At 45.9% G+C, this 22,852-nt stretch overlaps 1 long non-coding RNA gene across 1 annotated transcript; it reads left to right on the top strand.

Annotated features, from left to right (window-relative positions):
- Positions 1–20,345: 20,345 nt before the first annotated feature.
- Positions 20,346–22,541, top strand: LOC127309643 (uncharacterized). Its single transcript, XR_011746309.1, has 6 exons — positions 20,346–20,428; positions 20,946–21,218; positions 21,300–21,368; positions 21,475–21,568; positions 22,042–22,131; positions 22,226–22,541. It is a non-coding gene; the product is annotated as an uncharacterized lncRNA (long non-coding RNA).
- Positions 22,542–22,852: the final 311 nt, after the last annotated feature.

Here is a 22,852-nt window from a genome sequence, read left to right as displayed (position 1 = left end):
TTCAAGATATACTCCACCAAACAAAATTCTACTTGGATAATCGGAGGAGTCACATACCGAAGAGCAAATGTGCCAAATCTCAGACAGAAATCTGGGCTGAGCAAAGAGATCGAGAAATCTGGAGTTCTTGAGCAAAAACGCGAGTGAGAGGAAGCTGGTTCGAGTTTTTTCGGGAGAGAGAAGGTGCTGGGAGAAAGAGATGAAATAGTGGGGCAAGGAGGGGCCCACACCACAGGGTGGCGCGCCCCCCTCCTTGGCCGCGCCGGCCTGTGGTGTGGCACCCTGTGGTGCCCCACAGGTCATCCTCTGGTGCTCCCAGGTGCCTCGTCGAAAAATAGGACCAACGGTATAATTTTTGTGAATTTTTGAAAACTTTGAAAAATGCACATTTCTGGGTATTAAGTTTATTATTACTGGCCAGGATTTTTTTTTGAAAACTCTAATTAACTAAGGAACTTTGCAAATTAAAAGTGCTACAACAACTAGAGCAAGTGGAGGAAGAAAGAGATGTTGTTTACCTCCTCTATGCATATAAAAAGTATTTGTTAACAAGGTTGATCAGGTCTTGCCACCAAATAAATTTTACATAGCATAAGAAGAAATAAACCTCAAATCAATCATGTTACCTTGAATTGTATTGATATGGATCCAATCACGAGAGTTTGATATTCTTCTTTAGGCTCATATATAGGACAATCAATAGTTCCCACTTTGATAGTTCTCACATTAGAAATAGTATTAACCCCACACGCTTTCTCAATCCTCTTGGGAAAATAGACGGTATGCTCCTTATCATCAACATTAAAAGTAACCTTTTCTTTATTGCAATCAATAACAGCCCCTGCGGTGTTAAGAAAAGGTCTCCCAAGAATAATAGACATATTATCATCTTCATGCATTTCCAACACAACAAAATCAGTTAATATCAAGCAGTTAGTAGTAACTTGAACAGGAACATCCTCACATATACCAACAGGAATAGCAGTAGATTTATCAGCCATTTGCAAAGATATATCAGTAGGTATCAACTTATCTAAGTAAAGTCTCTTATAAAGAGAAAAAGGCATAACACTAACACCGGCTCCCAAGTCACATAGAGCAGTTTTAACATAATTATTCTTGATAGAACAAGGAATAGTAGGTATACCTGGGTCGCCCAACTTCTTTGGAACCTTGCCATTGAAAGAGTAATTAGCAAGCATAGTGGAAATTTCCTCATTGGGGATTTTCCTTTTGTTAGTAACAATATCTTTCATATACTTTGAATAAGGAGGCAATTTAATAGCATCAGTCAAAGGGATTTGCAAGAATAAAGGTTTCATCCAATCACAAAATTTATTATAGTGTTCTTCTTCCTTTGATTTTAGTTTCTTAGCAGGAAAAGGCATTTGCTTTTGCACCCAAGGTTCTCTTTCATTACCATGTTTCTCAGCAATAAAATCTTCTTTAGTGTACTTTTTATTTTTAGCATGCTTTTAGTGTTCTTCTTCAACATCTTCTTTATCAGAAGCATCATTCTTATCATTATCTTTATCATGTTCATTACCACTTTCAGTTTCAGCATCAGAAATAGAAATGCTATTAGGATCATTAACAGGTTCAGAGGATTCTACAACATTCTTATGTTTCTTTTTCTTTTTCTTAGATGGAGCACTAGTTTTAGTTCGTTGAGAATCTTGTTCAACTCTTTTGGGATGTCCCTCAGGATATAAAGGATCCTGAGTAGAAACACCGCCTCTAGTTGTTACTTCATAAGCATGTTTTTCTTTAGAATTATTCCCCAACAAGTCATTTTGCACTTTAGTGAGTTGATCAATTTGAGTTTGAACCATATGAAAATGTTTAACAAGCATCTTAACATCATTGGAGGTTCTCTCTACAATATCATGCAATTCACTAATAGCTCGAGAATTTTCCATTAAATGATTCTCTACTCTCATATTAAAATTTTCTTGCTTAACAATATAATTATCAAACTCATCTAAGCATTGTGCAGGAGGTTTCGAATACGGAATATCTTCCCTAGTAAAGTGTTGAAGGGAGTTTACCTCAATCATGGATGATGGGGGAATTATCTCACATATATCTTCTATGGGAGGAAGATTCTTCACATCTTCAGATTTAATACCTTTCTCCTTGAGAGACTTCTTGGCTTCCCTCATATCCTCATCATTCAATTTAATTAAACCCCTCTTCTTTAATATTGGCGTTGGAGTTGGTTCAGGCGTAGTCCAGTCATCATGATTCTGGCCTATTTTAGCCAATAATTCTTCAGCGTCGTCTAGAGTTCTTTTCCTGAAAACACAACCAGCACAACTATCCAGGTATGCCCTAGACTCAATGGTTAGTCCACTATAAAATATATCAAGTAAATCATGCTTTTCCAAATCATGGTCAGGCCGAGCTCTAATAAGAGAGCAAAATCTCGCCCAAGCCTCAGGCAATTTCTCTCCATCTTCCTGGTCAAAATTATAGATTCTCTGCAAAGCAATATGTTGAGCACTAGCAGGAAAGTATTTACGGAAGAAAACATCAAGCAATTCTTTTGGACTTTTAATAGAATCAGGTGGCAAACTATTATACCAAGTTTTAGCATCATCCTTTAATGAGAATGGAAAATTTTTAGCAACAAAGTAAGTACGCTTCTTAACATCATCAGAAAACAAGCTACTTAGAGTAGATAACTCAATCATGTGTTCAACAGCACTTTCTTTTTCAGTACCACAAAAGGGTGTTTTCTCGACAATAGCTATATGAGATAGATCAAGGGAAAAATCATAATCTTTATCCTTAATGTTTATAGGAGATGTGGCAAATTTAGGATCAGGAGACAGTTTATATCTAACAGCATGTTCTGCAAGTAACTTTTTAATTTTTCTTGCATCAGTAGTAGCATTGCATTTTTCAATAAAATCATCATTAAGCTCCACATAATCTTCATCAGGATCATCACTAAAATAATCAAGTTCAGGTGAATTAACAGGTGTAGTAGCATTTTCATTAGGAGTTTCAGTATTTTCAATTTGTCTAGACCTAGCAATTGTAGCATCTAGAAAAGATCCCAATGAACCACTATCATCAAGCACAGCAGAAATATTATCAATATTATGAGAGTTTTCAGATTCAGCAGAAGTACCCGCATGTGAAGCATGTGGCGGTGAAACAAGTTTATCAATCACAGATGGTGAATCAAGAGCAGCAGAGGTACTAAGAGTTGTACCTTTTCTTGTAGTGGATGGTAATATGGCGACCTTAGTATCGCGAGGTTTACCCATGATGGAGAATTTCCAGCGAACAATATCAATCCAAGTGAACTTCCAAATAAAGCTATGCTCCCCGGCAACGGCGCCAGAAAACAGTCTTGATGACCCACAAGTATAGGGGATCGCAGCAGTCTTCGTGGGTAGTATAACCCAATTTATTGATTCGACACAAGGGGAGACAAAGAACACTTGGAAGCCTTAACAATGAGTTGTCAATTCAGCTGCACACTGGAAACAGACTTGCTCGCAAGAGTTTATCGATAGTAACAGTTTTATAGCGATAGCAGTAGTGAAATAACAAAGAGAGTAACAAAGACAGCAGTAGTGATTATAGTAAACAAGGGATTAAAATACTGTAGGCACGGGGACGGATGAACGGGCGTTGCATGGATGAGAGAAACTCATGTAACAATCATAGCAGGGCATTTGCAGATAATAATAATACGGTGTCCAAGTACAAAGCAATCAATAGGCATGTGTTCCAATTATAGTCGTACGTGCTCGCAATGAGAAACTTGCACAACATCTTTTGTCCTACCAGCCGGTGGCAGCCGGGCCTCAAGGGAAACTACTGGATATTAAGGTACTCCTTTTAATAGAGTACCGGAGCAAAGCATTAACACTCCGTGAACACATGTGATCCTCACATCACTACCATCCCCTCCGGTTGTCCCGATTTCTGTCACTTCGGGGCCATTGGTTCCGGACAGCGACATGTGTATACAACTTGCAGGTAAGATCAATAAACAATGAATATCATGATGAAACAATAACATGTTCAGATCTGAGATCATGGCACTCGGGCCCTAGTGACAAGCATTAAGCATAACAAGTTGCAACAATATCATCAAAGTACCAATTACGGACACTAGGCACTATGCCCTAGCAATCTTATGACTATTACATGACCAATCTCATCCAATCCCTACCATCCCCTTCGGCCTACAGCGGGGGAATTACTCACACATGGATGGGGAAAGCATGGCTAGTTGATGTAGAGGCGTTGGCGGTGATGATGTCGATGATCTCCTCCAATTCCCCATCCCGGCGGAGTGCCAGAACGGAGACTTCTGGCTCCCGAGACGGAGTTTCGCGATGTGGCGGCGTTCTGGAGGGTTTCTGGCGACTTCGACTTCTTTTCGTGCGTTTTTAGGTCGGGGCCGATAAATAGTCCGAAGGAGGGCGCCGGAGGCCGACCGAGGGGGCCACACCATAGGGCCGCGTGGGCCCCCCCTAGGCCGCGCCGCCTTATGGTGTGGGGCCCTCAGGTCTCCACCTTACTTGACCTTCTGGCTCCGTCAGTATTCTGGGAAAATAGGGCCTTCTGCATAAATTCCGAGGATTTTCCCGAAAGTTGGATTTCTGCACAAAAACGAGACACCAGAACAGTTCTGCTAAAAACAGCGTTAGTCCGTGTTAGTTGTATCCAAAATACACAAATTAGAGGCAAAACAATAGCAAAAGTGTTCGGGAAAGTAGATACGTTTTGCACGTATCACACACCCAATTAAGCGTAGCATAAGAACACGTCATTAAGTTATTTGCTATAAGCTTTCGATACATAATTACCTAGTCCTTATGACCATGAGATCATGTAAATCACTTATACCGGAAAGGTACTTTGATTACATCAAACGCCACTGCGTAAATGGGTGGTTATAAAGGTGGGATTAAGTATCCGGAAAGTATGAGTTGAGGCATATGGATCAACAGTGGGATTTTTCCATCCCGATGACGGATAGATATACTCTGGGCCCTCTCGGTGGAATGTCGTCTAATGTCTTGCAAGCATATGAATAAGTTCATAAGAGACCACATACCATGGTACGAGTAAAGAGTACTTGTCAGGAGACGAGGTTGAACAAGGTATAGAGTGATACCAATGATCAAACCTCGGACAAGTAAAATATCGCGTGACAAAGGGAATTGGTATCGTATGTGAATGGTTCATTCGATCACTAAAGTCATCGTTGAATATGTGGGAGCCATTATGGATCTCGGATCTCCAGATCCCGCTATTGGTTATTGGTTGGAGAGAGTACTCAACCATGTCCGCATAGTTCACGAACCGTAGGGTGACACACTTAAGGTTTGATGTTGAAATGTTAGAACTTGAATATGGAATGGAGTTCGAATATTTGTTCGAAGTCCCGGATGAGATCCCGGACATCACGAGGAGTTCCGGAATGGTCCGGAGAATAAGATTCATATATAGGTAGTCATTTTATAAGATTTAAAATGATCCGGAAGGTTCTACGGAAGGTTCTAGAAAAGTCCGGAAGAAACCACTTTGGAAGGCGGAGTCCCAAAGGGACTCCACCACCATGGCCGGCCAACCCTAAGGGGGAGGAGTCCCAAGTGGACTCCCCTAAGGGGGCCGGCCACCCCCTCCCAAGGAAGGGTGGAATCCCACCTCTAGTGGGAGTCCTAGCTTGGGTAGGTTTCATGTGATATGGAAGGTTTTGGTTTGGGGTCTTATTCGAAGACTTGTAGACCAACTCTTGGGTGTTCCACCTATATAATGAGGGCCAAGGGGAGGGGGCCGGCCACCCCAACACCACAAGGTGGCCGCACCCCTATAGTGGCCGGCGCCCCCCTCTCCCCAAACCCTAGCCGCCCCACTCCTCCTTCTTCCCCGCACGCTTAGCGAAGCTCCGTCGGGATTCTCCACCACCACCGACACCACGCCGTCGTGCTGCCGGATTCAAGAGGAGCTACTACTTCCGCTGCCCGCTGGAAAGGGGAGGTGGACGTCGTCTTCATCAACAACCGAACGTGTTACCGAGTACGGAGGTGCTGCCCGTTCGTGGCGCCGTGATCAAGATCTTCTACGCGCTTTTGCAAGCGGCAAGTGAACGTCTACCGCAGCAACAAGAGCCTCATCTTGTAGGCTTTGGAATTCTTCAAGGGTGAGTCTCGATCATCCCCTCGTTGCTATCGTCTTCTAGATTGCATCTTGGCTTGGATTGCGTGTTCGCGGTAGGAATTTTTTTGTTTTCTATGCAACGAATCCCTACAGTGGTATCAGAGCCGTGTCTATGCATAGATGGTTGCACGAGTAGAACACAATGGTTTTGTGGGCGTTGATGCTCTTGTTATATTTAGTTTGAGTACTTTGCATCTTTGTGGCATAGTGGGATGAAGCGGCTCGGACTAACTTTACATGACCGCGTTCATGAGACTTGTTCCTCGTTCGACATGCAACTTGTATTGCATAAGAGGCTTTGCGGGTGTCTGTCTCTCCTACTATAGTGAAGATTCAATTTACTCTTCTATTGACAACACTAGTATCAACGTTGTGGTTCATGTTCGTAGGTAGATTAGATCTCTCTCGAAAACCCTAAACCACGTAAAATATGCAAACCAAATTAGAGACATCTAACTTGTTTTTGCAGGGTTTGGTGATGTGATATGGCCATAATGTGATGATGAATATGTATGAGATGATCATTATTGTATTGTGGCAACCGGCAGTAGCCTTATGGTTGTCTTTAAATTTCATGTTGAGTAGTATTTCAAAGTAGTTGTAATAGTTGCTACATGGAGGACAATCATGAAGACGGCGCCATTGATCTTGACGCTACGCCGACGATGATGGAGATCATGCCCGAAGATGATGGAGATCATGTCCGTGCTTTGGAGATGAAGATCAAAGGCGCAAAGACAAAAGGGCCATATCATATCACATATAAACTGCATGTGATGTTAATCCTTTTATGCATCTTATTTTGCTTAGATCGCGACGGTAGCATTATAAGATGATCCCTCACTAAAATCTCAAGATAATAAAGTGTTCATCCTTAGTAGCACCGTTGCCAAGACTTGTCGTTTCGAAGCATCTCGTGATGATAGGATGTGATAGAATCAACAAGTGCATACAACGGGTGCAAGACAGTTTTTTCACATGCGGATACTAAGGTGGCCTTGACGAGCCTAGCATGTATAGACATGGTCTCGGAACACGTGATACCGAAAGGTAGAGCATGAATCATATGGTTGATATGATGAACACTTTGAGTGTTCGCCATTGAAATCACACCTTGTCTCGTGATGATCGGACTTAGGTGCGGTGGATTTGGTTCGTGTGATCACTAAGACAATGCGAGGGATATTGTTTTGAGTGGGAGTTCACCTAGATTTTTAATTATGTTGAATTAAAATTTGAACTCAATTTTTCATAAACTTAGTCTAAACTTTTGCAAATATATGTTGTAGAGATGGCATCCCCAATCAATTTTAACCAGTTCCTAGAGAAAGAAAAGCTTAAGAGCAACGGTAGCAACTTCACCGATTGGTTCCGTCATGTGAGGATCTTCCTCGCTGGCGGAAATCTGCAATATGTGCTTGATGCACCGCTAGGTGACCCTCCTGCAGAAACATAAACCGAGGAAGTAAAGAATGTTTACGCTACTCGGAAAGCTCGGTACTCTCAAGTACAGTGTGCCATCCTGTGCAGTCTGGAATCCGATCTTCAAAAACGTTTTGAGCACCACGATCCTCATGAGTTGGTCAACGAGCTGAAAGCTATATTTGAGACTCATGCGGCCGTGGAATGCTATGAAGCATCGAAACACTTTTTCAGCTGTATGATGGAAGAGGGCGGCTCCGTTAGTGAGCACATGCTGGTTATGACCGGGCATGCGAAGAAACTCAGTGACTTGGGAATAGTGATTCCTAACAGACTGGGGATTAATCGTGTCCTTCAATCACTGCCACCAAGTTACAAGAACTTTGTGATGAACTACAATATGCAGAACATGAACAAGGAGTTACCTGAACTCTTTGGCATGCTAAAAGCTGCTGAGATTGAGATCAAGAAAGAGCACCAAGTGTTGCTGGTCAACAAGACCACCAGTTTCAAGAAACAGGGCAAGTCTAAGGGGAAATTCAAGAAGGGTGGCAAGAAAGCTGCCACGCCTCCTATGAAACCTAAGAACGGCCCTAAGCCTGATGCTGAGTGCTATTACTGCAAGGAGAAGGGACACTGGAAGCGTAATTGCTCCAAGTATTTGGCTGATCCAAGAGCGGCCTTGTCAAGAAGAAGAAAGAAGGTATATCTGATATACATGTTATAGATGTTTATCTCACTGGTTCTCGTTCTAGTACCTGGGTATTTGATACTGGTTCGGTTGCTCATATTTGTAACTCGAAACAGGAACTAAAGAATAAATGAAGACTACTGAAAGATGAAGTGACGATGCGCGTTGGAAACGGATCCAAAGTCGATGTGATCGCTGTCGGCACACTTCCTCTACATCTACCTTCGGGATTAGTTTTAAGCCTAAATAATTGTTATTTTGTACCCGCGTTGAGCATGAACATTATATCTGGATCTTGTTTAATGCAAGACGGTTATTCATTCAAGTCTGAGAATAATGATTGTTCTATTTTTATGAATAATATCTTTTATGGTCGAGCACCTGAAAAGAATGGCTTATTTCTGTTAGATCTCGATAGTAGTGATACGCATATACATAACATTGATGCTAAGCGAATTAAATTGAATGATAATTCTACTTATATGTGACTTATAATGCCTGGGTCATATTGGAGTGAAACGCATGAAGAAACTCCATCTTGATGGATTACTTGAATCACTTGACTTTGAGTCACTTGATAGATGCGAAGCATGTCTAATGGGTAAAATGACTAAGACTCCATTTTCTGGTATGATGGAGCGAGCTACTGACTTATTGGAAATCATACATACCGATGTATGCGGACCAATGAGTGTAGCATCACGCGGTGCTTATCGTTATGTTCTAACCTTCACAGATGATCTGAGTAGATATGGGTATATCTATTTCATGAAACATAAATCCGAAACTTTTGAGGAGTTTAAGGAATTCCAAAGTGAAGTAGAAAATCAACGTAACAAGAAGATTAAATTTCTACGATCTGATCGCGGAGGTGAATATCTGAGTTATGAGTTTGGCATGCATTTAAAGAAATGCGGAATACTTTCACAATTGACACCGCCGGGAACACCACAACGAAACGGTGTGTCCAAACGTCGTAATCGAACTCTCTTAGATATGGTTCGTTCTATGATGTCTCTTACTGATTTGCCGTTATCATTTTGGAGTTATGCATTAGAGACAGCTGCATTCACTTTAAATAGAGCACCATCAAAATCCGTAGAAACGACATCGTATGAATTATGGTTTAATAAGAAACCTAAGCTGTCGTTCCTTAAAGTTTGGGGTTGCGAAGCCTATGTAAAGAAGTTACAACCGGACAAGCTAGAACCCAAAGCGGAGAAATGCGTCTTCATAGGATACCCTAAGGAAACTATAGGGTACACTTTCTATCACAGATCCGAAGGCAAAATCTTTGTTGCTAAGAACGGAACCTTTCTTGAGAAAGAATTTCTCACTAAAGAAGTATTTGGAAGAAAAGTAGAACTTCGATGAGATTGATGAATCTATACTCGTTGATCAGGTAGCGCAATGCAGGAAGTTGTACCTGTACCGCCTACACCGGCAACAGAGGAAGCTAATGATAATGATCATGAAACTTCGAACGAGGAAACTACTGAACCTCGCAGATCAACAAGGGAACGTGCCACTCCTGATTGGTATGATCCTTGTCTAAATGTCATGATTGTGGACAACAATGATGAGGACCCTGCGACGTATGAAGAAGCGATGATGAGCCCAGATTCCAACAAATGGCAAGAAGCCATGAAATCCGAAATGGGATCCATGTATGATAACAAAGTATGGACTTTGGTAGACTTACCTGATAACCGCAAGGCTGTCAAGAATAAATGGATCTTCAAGAGGAAAACAGATGCTGATGGTAATATTACTGTCTATAAAGCTCGACTTATCGCAAAGGGTTTCCGACAAATTCAAGGAGTTGACTACGATGAGACTTTCTCACCTGTAGCGAAACTAAAATCTGTGAGGATTTTGTTAGCAATAGCTGCATTTTTCGATTATGAGATTTGGTAGATGGATGTCAAAATGGCGTTCCTTAATGGAGACATTGAGGAAGAGTTGTATATGGTACAACCCAAAGGTTTTGTCGATCCTAAAAATGCTGACAAAGTATGCAAACTTCAGCGTTCAATCTATGGACTGAAGCAAGCATCAAGAAGTTGGAACCGACGCTTTGATAAGGTGATCAAAGACTTCGGGTTTATATAGTGTCATGGAGAGGCCTGTATTTACAAGAAAGTGAGTGGGAGCTCTGTAGCATTCCTGATATTATATGTAGATGACATATTATTAATTGGGAATGATATAGAACTATTAAGCAGTGTAAAAGGTTTTTTGAATAATAGTTTTTCAATGAAAGACCTTGGTGAAGCATCATATATATTAGGCATCAAGATTTATAGAGATAGATCAAGACGCCTAATAGGGCTATCACAGAGTACATACCTGGACAAGATTCTAAAGAAGTTTAGAATGGACGAAAGTAAGAAAGGGTTCTTACCTATGTTACCAGGCAAAGTCTTGAGTAAGACTCAAGGACCGGCTACGGCAGAAGAAAGAGAAAGGATGAGTAATATCCCCTATGCCTCGGCAGTAGGATCTATCATGTATGCCATGCTATGTACTAGACCGGATATAGCACATGCTGTTAGTTTGACTAGCAGATATCAAAGTGATCCAGGAATGGAGCATTGGACAGCGGTCAAGAATATCCTGAAGTACTTGAAAAGAACTAAGGATATGTTTCTTTGTTATGGAGGTGACCAAGAGCTCGTTGTAAGCGGTTACACCGATGCAAGTTGGAACACTGATCTTGATGACTCTAAGTCACGGTCACGGGTACGTGTTTATATTGAATGGTGCCGCGATAAGCTGGGCAAGCTCAAAGCGATTGCACGGTGGCGAAGTCTTCAACCAATCGAGTACATAGCGGCTTCAGAGGCTTCATCAGAAGCGGTATGGATGAAGAGGTTCATTGTAGAGCTCGGTGTGGTTCCTACTGCATTGGACCCACTAGTCATATACTGTGACAACATGGGTGCCATCGCCAATGCACAAGAACCAAGGTCACACAAGAGGCTGAAGCATATCAAGCTGCGTTACCACTCGATTCGCGAGTACATCGAAGATGGAGAAGTAAAGATTTGCAAAGTACACACTGATCTGAATGTAGCAGATCCGTTGACTAAAGCTCTCCCTGGGGCAAAGCATGACCAACACCAGAATGCCATGGGTGTTAGGTATATTACAATGTAATCTAGATTATTGACTCTAGTGCAAGTGGGAGACTGAAGGAGATATGCCCAAGAGGCAATAATAAAAGTGGTTATTATATATCTTTATGTTTATGATAAATGTTTATATACCATGCTATAATTGTATTAACCAAAACATTGATACATGTGTGATATGTAAACAACAAAGAGTCCCTAGTATGCCTCTTAACTAGCTTGTTGATTAATGGATGATTAGTTTCATAATCATGAACATTGGATGTTATTAATAACAAGGTTATATCATTGTATGAATGATGTAATGGACACACCCAATTAAGCGTAGCATAAGATCACGTCATTAAGTTATTTTCTATAAGCTTTCGATACATAGTTACCTAGTCCTTATGACCATGAGATCATGTAAATCACTTATACCGGAAAGGTAATTTGATTACATCAAACGCCACTGCGTAAATGGGTGGTTATAAAGGTGGGATTAAGTATCCGGAAAGTATGAGTTGATGCATATGGATCAATAGTGGGATTTGTCCATCCCGATGACGGATAGATATACTCTGGGCCCTCTCGGTGGAATGTCGTCTAATGTCTTGCAAGCATATGAATAAGTTCATAAGAGACCACATACCACGGTACGAGTAAAGAGTACTTGTCAGGAGACGAGGTTGAACAAGGTATAGCGTAGTCATTTTAGGTAGTCATTTTATAAGATTCATATATAGGTAGTCATTTTATAAGATTTAAAATGATCCGGAAGGTTCTACGGAAGGTTCTAGAAAAGTCCGGAAGAAACCACTTTGGAAGGCGGAGTCCCAAAGGGACTCCACCACCATGGCCGGCCAACCCTAAGGGGGAGGAGTCCCAAGTGGACTCCCCTAAGGGGGCCGGCCACCCCCTCCCAAGGAAGGGTGGGAATCCCACCTCTAGTGGGAGTCCTAGCTTGGGTAGGTTTCATGTGATATGGAAGGTTTTGGTTTGGGGTCTTATTCGAAGACTTGTAGACCAACTCTTGGGTGTTCCACCTATATAATGAGGACCAAGGGGAGGGGGCCGGCCACCCCAACACCACAAGGTGGCCGCACCCCTATAGTGGCCGGCGCCCCCTCTCCCCAAACCCTAGTCGCCCCACTCCTCCTTCTTCCCCGCACGCTTAGCGAAGCTCCGCCGGGATTCTCCACCACCACCGACACCACGCCGTCGTGCTGCCGGATTCAAGAGGAGCTACTACTTCCGCTGCCCGCTGGAACGGGGAGGTGGACGTTGTCTTCATCAACAACCGAACGTGTGACCGAGTACGGAGGTGCTGCCCGTTCGTGGCGTCGTGATCAAGATCTTCTACGCGCTTTTGCAAGCGGCAAGTGAACGTCTACCGCAACAACAAGAGCCTCATCTTGTAGGCTTTGGAATTCTTCAAGGGTGAGTCTCGATCATCCCCTCGTTGCTACCGTCTTCTAGATTGCATCTTGGCTTGGATTGCGTGTTCGCGGTAGGAAAATTTTTGTTTTCTTTGCAACAAATCCCTACAATGTTAAGGATGTCAGTATGAAAGGGTATGATCTTAACTTGTCATCTTTGATCTTTTCCCATACATTATATGTCTTATGTCTTATGAGCATTGTGCTTACTATCTTGTAAGTTGAAGTTGCTCTATACCTAATGTGTGCATATATATATTCTTGCACTAAATTTCTCGCATGCTCACATCTAGGGGGAGTTTCTCTCTTCTGTCAAACATATAGATATTCTTGCTCTATTCTTTGCAAAATCCCGGTATTGTCATCAAACACCAAAAAGGGGGAGATTGAAAGAACATTTCATGATCTCTGAGTTTTGTGTGTTTGTTAACAACACCGGTGACAATTTAACCGTGTGCTAAGTGGTTTACAGTTTAGGAAAAGATATCGCAGGAAAATCTCGACTCACTCAAAAAGGAAGAAAAGGAGGAACCTGGAGGCCAGCTGCCAGCGTCTGCCGGCAACACCGGGCCGGCATCGCGTGTGTGCACCCGGCAACCATGGCGATAGGCCTGCACTGCCGGTGAGTGCACCCCGGCCGCCGTTCTGGCCTCGGCACCGCTGGCTGCACAATGTCATTGCTGTTTCGAAAATGTGGCCGGCACCGCTTGGCGTCTCAAGGCCGGACTCACGGCGATTCGTATCCAACGGGCGTGAGCTGGGGGTATAAATACCCCCTTCACCTACCTTGGAAGGTTGCTCAAACCCTAAGATCTTCATCCTCCATTGCTGAGCCACCAAGAACACCAAAATAGCCAGATCTCCTCCCTCAACCACCCAAATCACTTGTGCTTTGGAGAATCGAAGGAGAAGACCCCGATCTACATCCTCACCAAAGCGTTTCTCATTTCCCCCTCTTATGCTTGAGGGCCCCCTTGCTAGTGCTCCTCTTTGGATCCCTAGTGGATTTGTGTTGATGTATTGTTGATTGATTGTTGTGTTGTAACAGATTTGGGAGCCTCCAATTCGGTTGTGGATGTGTGCCCCAAGAACCTTGTAAAGGCCCGGTTTCCGCCTCGAGGAAATCCCTTAGTGGAAGTGGGCTAGGCCTTTGTGGCGTTGCTCACCGGAGATCTGAGTGAAGCCTTCGTGGCTGTTGGTTTGGCTTTCGTAGCAACCACACTCCTCCAAACGTAGACGTACCTTCTTGCAAAGGAAGGGAACTACGAGAATCATCTCCGTGTCATCGCGTGCTCCACTCTCGGTTACCTCTATCCTATTCTATCTCTTATATTGCTTAGCTATATCTTGCTTAGTTGTTTGCCTTGTCATATAGGTAAATTCACTTAGTTGCATATCTAGAGAATTTACCTTTGTGTCAAACCGAAATTGAAAAAGAACTAAAAATTGGTTAGCACCTATTCACCCCCCCTCTAGGTGCGGCATACGATCCTTTCACCATGCCCGCCTGCTTCATAATCTTCATTGACACATTGTTGTAATTAGGCAGGTGCCATTGCGGACGAGAGAGGGGGCGGTAGCACCCGAGGCGGGGCGTGAGAGAGGCGAGAGAGGGGCGAGACGAGAGTGTCAGGCAACGGCGCGGGCGCCCGGCGCTATCGCCCGCTCCCGCCCGGCTAGCGCATGCGTTGGGGGCGAGAGGGAGGCGAGAGGCATGCGATAGCGAGGCGGCAGCGTTGGCGGGGCGCGGCGAGAGAGGGTGATAGGCGGGCGAGATGCGGGCGAGAGGCGGGCGGTAGTGTGTAACGGCTAGCTGACGTGGCGCGATCTGATTCATCCACGTCAGCTAGCCATTGGGTAGCCGTTGCTGGTTCAAAAAAACCCTAAAATTTCATCCCCACCCCCTATAAATACCCCCATATGGTTTCACTCACTCCACACCCATTTCATCTCATTCATCTCCTTCACTCTCTCAAATCTTCTCCACCATGTCCGGTTGGACTCCACCAGATTTGAGCACGTTCATGGATCTCTTGGGTCCCGACGGGTCACCAGTACCAGTAGATGATGTCTCTCCGACACATCGTCGCACCAATGTTGGTTCTTCACCGCTTCCTCGAGTTTTATACCCCTCCGGCACACCAGCTCCGGGGCCATATGGGCCATACGCTCCACCTCCGGCGCCATATGGTTCATACCCTCCGCCTCCGTATCAATACCCCCAACCACCACCTACAGGTAGCGGGAGTAGCATTGTACCTCCTTACCCACCACCTTCGTACGGTTCATACCCTCCACCTCCGTATCCATACGCGCCATATGGTCAGTACCCTCCACCACCTCCTGAAGCCACTGCACCAAGCTCCGAGTCCAATGCCACGGAAACAATCGTACCACCGCGTGCAAAGAGGCTTGACTGGACACCTGCGGAAGACGAAAAACTAGTACTTTACTTACCCATCACATATTTATTTCGGGGTTGGTTCTTGCTTGAATTTTTCACTTACAATATCTATTTCGGTGTAGGTGCATGCTTGGATTTTTAACTCCAAGGACTCTGTCGCTGGTAATTGCAAGACCGGCACTAGTTTTTGGGGTCAGATAGCTGAAACCTTCAACTCTACCTCCGAGCCTGCCCATCGTCAGACCTCCAAGCAACTGAAGGATCATTGGAACGCCTACAAGAAGGAGGTGTCCCTGTTCAATGGATACTACATCCAAGAATCAGGGTTACGTCAGAGTGGAGCAGAGGATGATATGGTCATGAAGGCGGCAATGGAGAGGTACGTCAACGACAAAAGAGTGACTCAGCCGTTCAGACGGCACCACTGGTGGGAAGCTATTTGCAATGAAGCGAAGTGGAAAGGACAACATGGTCCTGGTAGTGGAACCGATTCCACATCGAAGAGAAGCCGTCTGGGAGTTTCTGGTGAGTACAGCTCTGGCGACGTGACTACGGAGGAGGAGCGTCCACCGGCCCGCGATAGGGCGAAGGCCGCGGCACGTAAGGGTAGGAGGAAGGGGAAGGAAACCTCATCAAGCAGTGAGGTAGGAAGTAAATCCTTCGCGATGAGGAACATGATGAAGGGTTTAGTGAAGGGTAAGCTATTCAAGCAATGGAACAAAATGAAAGACCGATCAACCGATGACATGAACGAAGCAGAAAAGCGCAAACATGCGAAGGCCATCAAGATGTGCGAAAAAGAGCTTGGTCTGGAAGTGATGAGGACGAGGAGGAGCAGCAGGAAGAAGAGGAAGAGGAAGAGGAAGAGGAGTAGAATTTTTATTTATTATGTAATTTTTAAAATTTATTATGCAACTTTATTAATTATTATGTAATCGGTAACATTTTTAGTTGAATAAAATAATTTTCTTGCATTATTTTGAATGTCTACAAAAAATTGAGTGAAATAACTTAATCTAAAAAAGAAATAGTGATGTGGAGGAGAGAGAAGTGAGAGGTGACACTATAGCCTATGCACTGACACCGTGGGGTGAGAGTGGGGTGAGAGTGAGGAAAATAGCTGACGTGGCGGGTGAGAGTGGTGTGGTGCATTGGCACCAGCCTTACGGGTAGGCTCTGAAATTTACACGTTAGAGCATCTCCAGTCGCGTCCCCCAAAGGGATTTGGGGCGCGCCGGACAGAAAATGCGTTCCAGCCGCGTCCCCCAAAGCCCATTTTTGTCCGGCGCGCCCCGATACGGTGTCCGGCGCCCCGAGCCCGTCCTCGTCCCACAGGGGATGCACCGGGGACGCCGGACACAACGAAAAGCGAGACGGGGAGTGGCGGGGCCGACCCGTCAGCGGCACAGGGAAAATTCGTCTCACACTCCCGCAAAATCCCGCCGCTCCCGCCAAATCACGCCTATACCGCCGCGCATTTCAGGCCTCCCAAAACATATCCCGCCGCCGATTCATTTCTCCTATCCCGCTGATTTGTTTCTCCCTCCCGCCATCCACCCGCCGGCGCTACCCTCTCCACATGGCGCCGCCGACAGCCCCCAAAAAGATGGCGAAGAAAGCGGCCAAGAAGCCGCCGGGCAATGGGACGAAAGGGGCGACAGCGCCGTTCGCGAGGCCGCGGAAGGCACCGGCTTTGAAGAAGAAGCATGAAGGATGGACCGACGATGAATGGCAGCAAGATTGCCTGCGCCGGAAGCTATCGACGGCGGAGCAGAAAGGACGGAGGGCGGCGGAGCTGAAGAAGAAGGCTCTGGCGGCGCGCCAGCACCAGCACATACTGGCCGGGTGTATCGCCGCCACCAACGCGAGCCCATATAGTACGAACGTGCCGGTGTACGTTCCGGGAGTCTTCTCTCCGTCGTCATCCGCCTTCTACAACGACGGCCCCTCCGGCACTCCCGGGTGCGTGACGCCTAACTTGTCGCCGCACTACCAGGATGCGCTGCCGCACGGCGGCTTCAACCCCAACAACCTCTACTCCCCGGCGTACGAGCAGCGCGAGCCAGGACCCGGTCCGGACGGCGGCCCTTTCACCGGCCGCAGGGGTCCGCTCGAATACGACGGCGCCGGTGCTGAGGAGGATGGCGGGGTTGAGGAGGAGGACAACGAGGAAGAGGACGGGGTGGAGGACGACGAGGAGGACGACGATGAGGACGAAGAGGGCGGCGAGGAAGATGACGACGAGGGTGCCGGTGACGATGATCTCGTGGAGGTAGACGCGGATGGCGTGAGGACGAAGAAGAAGAAGAAGGCGTCGGGCACACGAGGCCCGAAGTGGACGCCTCTGGAAGATCTTTGTCTGTGCGAGTCGTGGGCGATGGTGAGCCATGACTCCATCATCGGCGCCAACCAAAAAGGCGGGAAGTATTGGGCGAGGATCAAGGCCGAGTTCGATGAGCGCAAGCTCATCAACAGCGAGTACAAGAAAGTGCCAATGAAGAGGAGCCAGAAGGCAATGTCGACGCGATGGGCCATCATCCAGGCGTCGATGAACTCCTTCCATGGGTACCATCAGGACTTAGAGACCAGAGGCGACAGCGGCGCCGACGTCGCCCAACTGGTACGACTCTTTCTTCCATAATCCGTAGCGCCTACATTGTGTTCGATGAAATGACTCTGCTTCCTTTGGTTAGTTTGATAGGGCCATGGAGGTTTACGCGGGGAACTCAGATGGGCATAAGCCGTTCGCGCTGATGCATTGCTATAGCAAGCTCAAAGGGAATGAGAAATGGCGGTTGACGCGCATGTCGCTGTCCAAGGGGAAGGACGCCATTGATCTGGACGCGCCGCTGAAAACTTCGACAGGGCGTCCTACTGGCAACAAGGCTGCCAAGGCCACCTTGGCCGACGCTGCGTCGTCTGAGAAGACGCAGGCGTCGATCACGAAATGCCTCGCGGACGTCTCCTCGATCTTTCTCTCCCGCGACAAAAAGAACGACGAAAGGTGGGCCGAGCTGCTCAAGAGGCAAGAGGAGAAGCTGGAGCTCAAGAAACACAGGGACGACATGTCCCTGCTGAGAACGTCGACAGGGGGAATGTCTCCCAAGACGCGAGCGGCGCACAACTTCTTCAAAGGCCAGATCCTCGACGACATCGGCTGCACGAATGGCGGCGCGACGCGGCGGTCCCGCAGCGGCATCGGGCGGCAATGGGCAGCGCAGAAGAAGAGCAGTCGACGCGTCTTCTATCGCTACACCTGCGTCGGCCTCTGCGTGGCGACGCGAGCGACGCACCATGCATAGCAACAGTGCATCGCGACGAGGTCATCGTGCTCGACGGGTGCGTCGACTCGAGATACAACGCCGTCGCCCAAGCCCTTCCCCTTCTTCTAATTTGCATGCACCACCGGTCTGTAATATGATCGCGCGCCCAGTACTTTGATCGATCGCCGCTACTCTGATCGCGACGAATCGGCGGGAACGATCTCTTTTGAATGCATCTATTTGAATTTCTGATTGGGGGCGGCGTTTGGTGGACGCGGCTGGGGAGCGACGTCCCCCATAGACGGCACGAACAAAACACGTCCCCCAAACGCTCAATCCGGCGCGGTTTGGGGGACGCTTTGGGGACGCGGCTGGAGATGCTCTTAGCCGTGCAAACTCCAAGTGTCGTTTGAACACGAGCCAAGCCGAGCGATTGCACTCCAAAAGTGGGCTCGGGTCCAAAAAAAATATTTAAGGTACATGGCCGTGGTGGATAATCTGTGTCAGAGATCCGTATCGTAGCCTTTTGAGGGTTTGAGGGCCGCAGGGAGGCAGCTCGCCGCGGGACCCACCACATTAAGCAGTCCACCGAGCTCCCTGGCAGGCGTAGCGTACAGGAGCATGGTCTATACCCAGCGGATTTTCCACGAGGATGGACGCATTGGTGCTAGGCACACCTCTCTCAAATACCCGTATGGGAAACTCTGTCTTGGCTGACGACGAATACACTGAGCCCTGGTTGCAGCCTACGCTTGAGCAAACGGATCGAATACCCAGCCCGGTATTCGCGACGAGGTACGGTACGCGTGCATCGGAGTCCCACGCGATCGAGTAGCTGCAGACTGCAGTGCAGGCTGGAGCGGGCGGCAGGTGACGGACCGATGGATGGATGGATGGGCTTGCCACCATGCATGCTTGAGCTTGACCGGTCAGGCCCTGCTCCAGGTCAGTTGAGCTGGGTCCCACGGCCTGCATCTAAAGGTATGATTGCTGCACCCCCATGGGGCAGGATTGAGCTTCAGTGACTTTGTCAGCCCACAAAGTCACTGACTTTGTGTCACTTACAAGTGGGGTCAAGTGGAACCCTTCATTATATGGACCCCACGTGGCCCCACTTGTAAGTGACACAAAGTCAGTGACTTTGTGGGCTGACAAAGTCACTGAAGCTCAATCCCATGGGGCACTCCCAGGCTATCCACGATGGGCACCTCGCGCGCGCGGGTTGGGCAGTGGCCTCGTTTCGGTTTCCAGGATTGGGCCACGTTTTGCCATTTGGTTGGCTAAGCTGAGGGAAAGAGGGGCCCATGACTCTAACGTGAGACAAAACCAGCTCCCAACCAAACCCTATCCATCCGTCCTTCTCTCCCCTCGCGTCCCCCATCCCAGCCGCCGCGCGCCTCTCCTCCTCCCGCCGCGCGCGCCTCTCCTCCTCCCGGCGCCGTCGCTTTTCTCTCCTCTCGGCATGCTTCCTCCCTAGGCTCGGCGGGAGGAGCACGACGTGCCACGCGCTCGCAGAGACAGTCTCAGGGCGCTTCCTCGGCGAAGTGGAGCGTGGGCGATCCGATCCTCGTGCCGCCGAGGTGGATGATGCGGCGCCGTCTTCCTCAACGGAGAGGATCTCGAGCCGCAACCGCCAAGCTGCACCGGAAGGACGGGCCGACGCCGCACCGCGGAGAGGTCGACGCCATGAGTTTTTCTTCCCCCACCGAATTTTCTTGGCACTTTTTTCCCTGGATTTTGAGGCTATTTTATCTTGTGCAACCAGTTGTTATTTGGGTGATTCGCTTCTGCTAGTGAGGAAGATGGGAAGAGCAAGAAGAAGGGGTGAGGGAGGTGGAAGAGGAGACAATGGATGAACACAGATCTGCTCCAACAGATGTAAAATACATTCAATCGGGAATAATCATGTATGAAATCTTGATTCTTTTCACCATTGCAAGTGTTCTGGTATACTGTGTGACATCCCATTGAAAAGTAATATTTTAGTTCCTATAAATTGAAATGCTTTAGGAAGTTGGTCTGATCATGCATACTGAGTGTTCTTTTGCTTCATGTCTGCTAAATTCTTTCTTTTCATGTCACCTCTGTTGTGGGCAGAAAGTTATATAGGTTTTCTTCGATGGATTTTTGAATGGAAAAAATTACTGAATGATCTAAAGGTTTGTTTATTATTTAGCTGGTAATTTGTGGTTCAACTGGATTGATTCCTTGCCAATTTCGTTTAAGGGTAGTTGACAAGATTTTTCCCCAGGTTGCTGCACGAGTCAAAGGTGTATGTCTAATCTAGCGATTCTATAGGTTTTCTCTGTTTCTCTCCAAAATCTTTGTTTGTGGCCTAATTCTTAAATGATTTAAAGCAAGGTAAAGATTCATTAATGTAAAGGATTTTCCCGTAGTAAAACTAATCTGTGCATATTCTCGAAGGTTGGAGAATGTGGTTGGTTGGTATCACTCGCACCCTGGTTATGGATGTTGGCTGTCAGACATTGATGTTTCAACTCAGATGCTTAATCAGCAGTATACCGAGCCATTCTTAGCTGTTGCGATAAACCCTACAAGGATTATTTCTGATGTGAAGTGGAAATTGGAGCTTTTAGGGCATACCCAAAAGATTACAAGCCACCGGATGAGGCAGTGTCCAAGTATCAGACGATACCACTCAACAAGATAGAAGATTTTGGTGTTCACTGCAAACTGGTAACTAGACTAATTGTCAATCTTTTATTTTGCTGAGATGTCTGTTTTAGTCCTGTTCTAACTGTATTTTTGTCTATGCAGTACTATTCTCTGGATATAACTTATTTCAAGTCATCCTTGGACTCTCCTCCTTGAGTTACTCTGGAATAAGTACTGGGTCGACACATTGTCCTAATTTCCACTTCTGGGTTACATGGATTATGTTGCTGGGAAATTGTATCCAATAGCTATTTACTTCGTGTTGCATTCCTCCTAGGCGCTCAACAGGAGAAGTGTAGGACGCCACTGTAGTTGACCTCTCACCTGGACTCCATCCGACCTCGCCGCAAGGGCCAAGGGGCCTCTCGTAGGTCACCATTTTTTAAATCTCTACAACATATCGTGTTTGTGTGTGCAAATTCTTTTTTATATGGCTACAAGTTGTTCAATACGAATTTAACTATGCAGGATAAGATTGTTCCATATATGTAATATTTTTACTCAGCTGTGCACTCATTTGTTTTTTATTTATCTCAAGTAAACGAAGACAAATTGAGTAGTCTGTCTAGCTGTTCAAAATATTTATATTTAGTTCAGGTATTGAGATACTGAAGAATATCAAGAGGTTTCTAAAATACATATGGGCTTTGCATAAACAATGTGATTTTCTCTAATGATGTACGTCTAGACCATGTTTGTACAAAGCATGGCATCTTTCTTTCAGATACTCTATTTGAACTAAGGAATAATATGTTCTCTAATTTTTTATTAGTATCTTACATATCTTTACCATGTTTATAGGCAGTAGTATATGTGTGTGACATCTCTATTTTTTTGTGAGCAGGTTCTTAGACCACTAAATATGTCAGCATCAAATGGGAAGTGGATCAATGGGGTCCAGTTCTCATCACTATTATGGTGCCGGCACAAACAGGTACCATACTGGTAGTTGAATTATGTTAGATATGCTGCATCTTTGAAATCACCTGATGTTAATGAGTAACTTCTTTTGTTTCTTTTGTTTGAAGGCACAACCCTTGGCCTATGTTGAGTGCTTTGGTTAGTTCACATGTGACAGAGAGCAATTCCCGGAGCATTAGCTCAGGTACTGTATCTCTTAGCATTATTTGGTATTTTCTTTGATAATATGTTTCAAAGCTGTTGACCTTCAGAACCTTTACCCTTTACCTTTGCTTGTGTGCAGCTCATTCAGAGTTGCTATACATTCAAATAAAACCTTTTGGTTGATGAACTATTAGTAAAATAAGACTTATGTTAGCTACATGTTAAACTACATGGATTTCAAAAAAGATATTGACACACTTCTTTTGGCTCAAGAATTATTTTAGGTCACCTCTAACTACATGTTCCATTCATCTAACTGAAAAGATAGGCTAGATTTAGGAGTGGTAGATGAAGCCGAACCTGTCCTCGCTGACCTTCGCAAATGGCTCTGTCAAGCTCCTCCAGTCCAAATACCCTCAGCCACACCTCACCCGTCAACTCTGAGGTACATAGGTACTCGTGAGCAGTGTTCATTTTGGAGCTGGTTCTTAATCTAGGTAACGGGTTTATTTGGGAAGTTTACGTCATACTGGTTTGATTAAACTGATGTAAAGTTGGAAACTTGCTGTTTGTTATCATTTACTTCCGTG

The sequence above is a fragment of the Lolium perenne genome, chromosome 6, assembly GCF_019359855.2.
Source record: "Lolium perenne isolate Kyuss_39 chromosome 6, Kyuss_2.0, whole genome shotgun sequence".
In the NCBI taxonomy this organism is placed as follows: Eukaryota; Viridiplantae; Streptophyta; class Magnoliopsida; order Poales; family Poaceae; genus Lolium; species Lolium perenne.
This window is presented reverse-complemented; position numbering and strand designations above follow the sequence as displayed.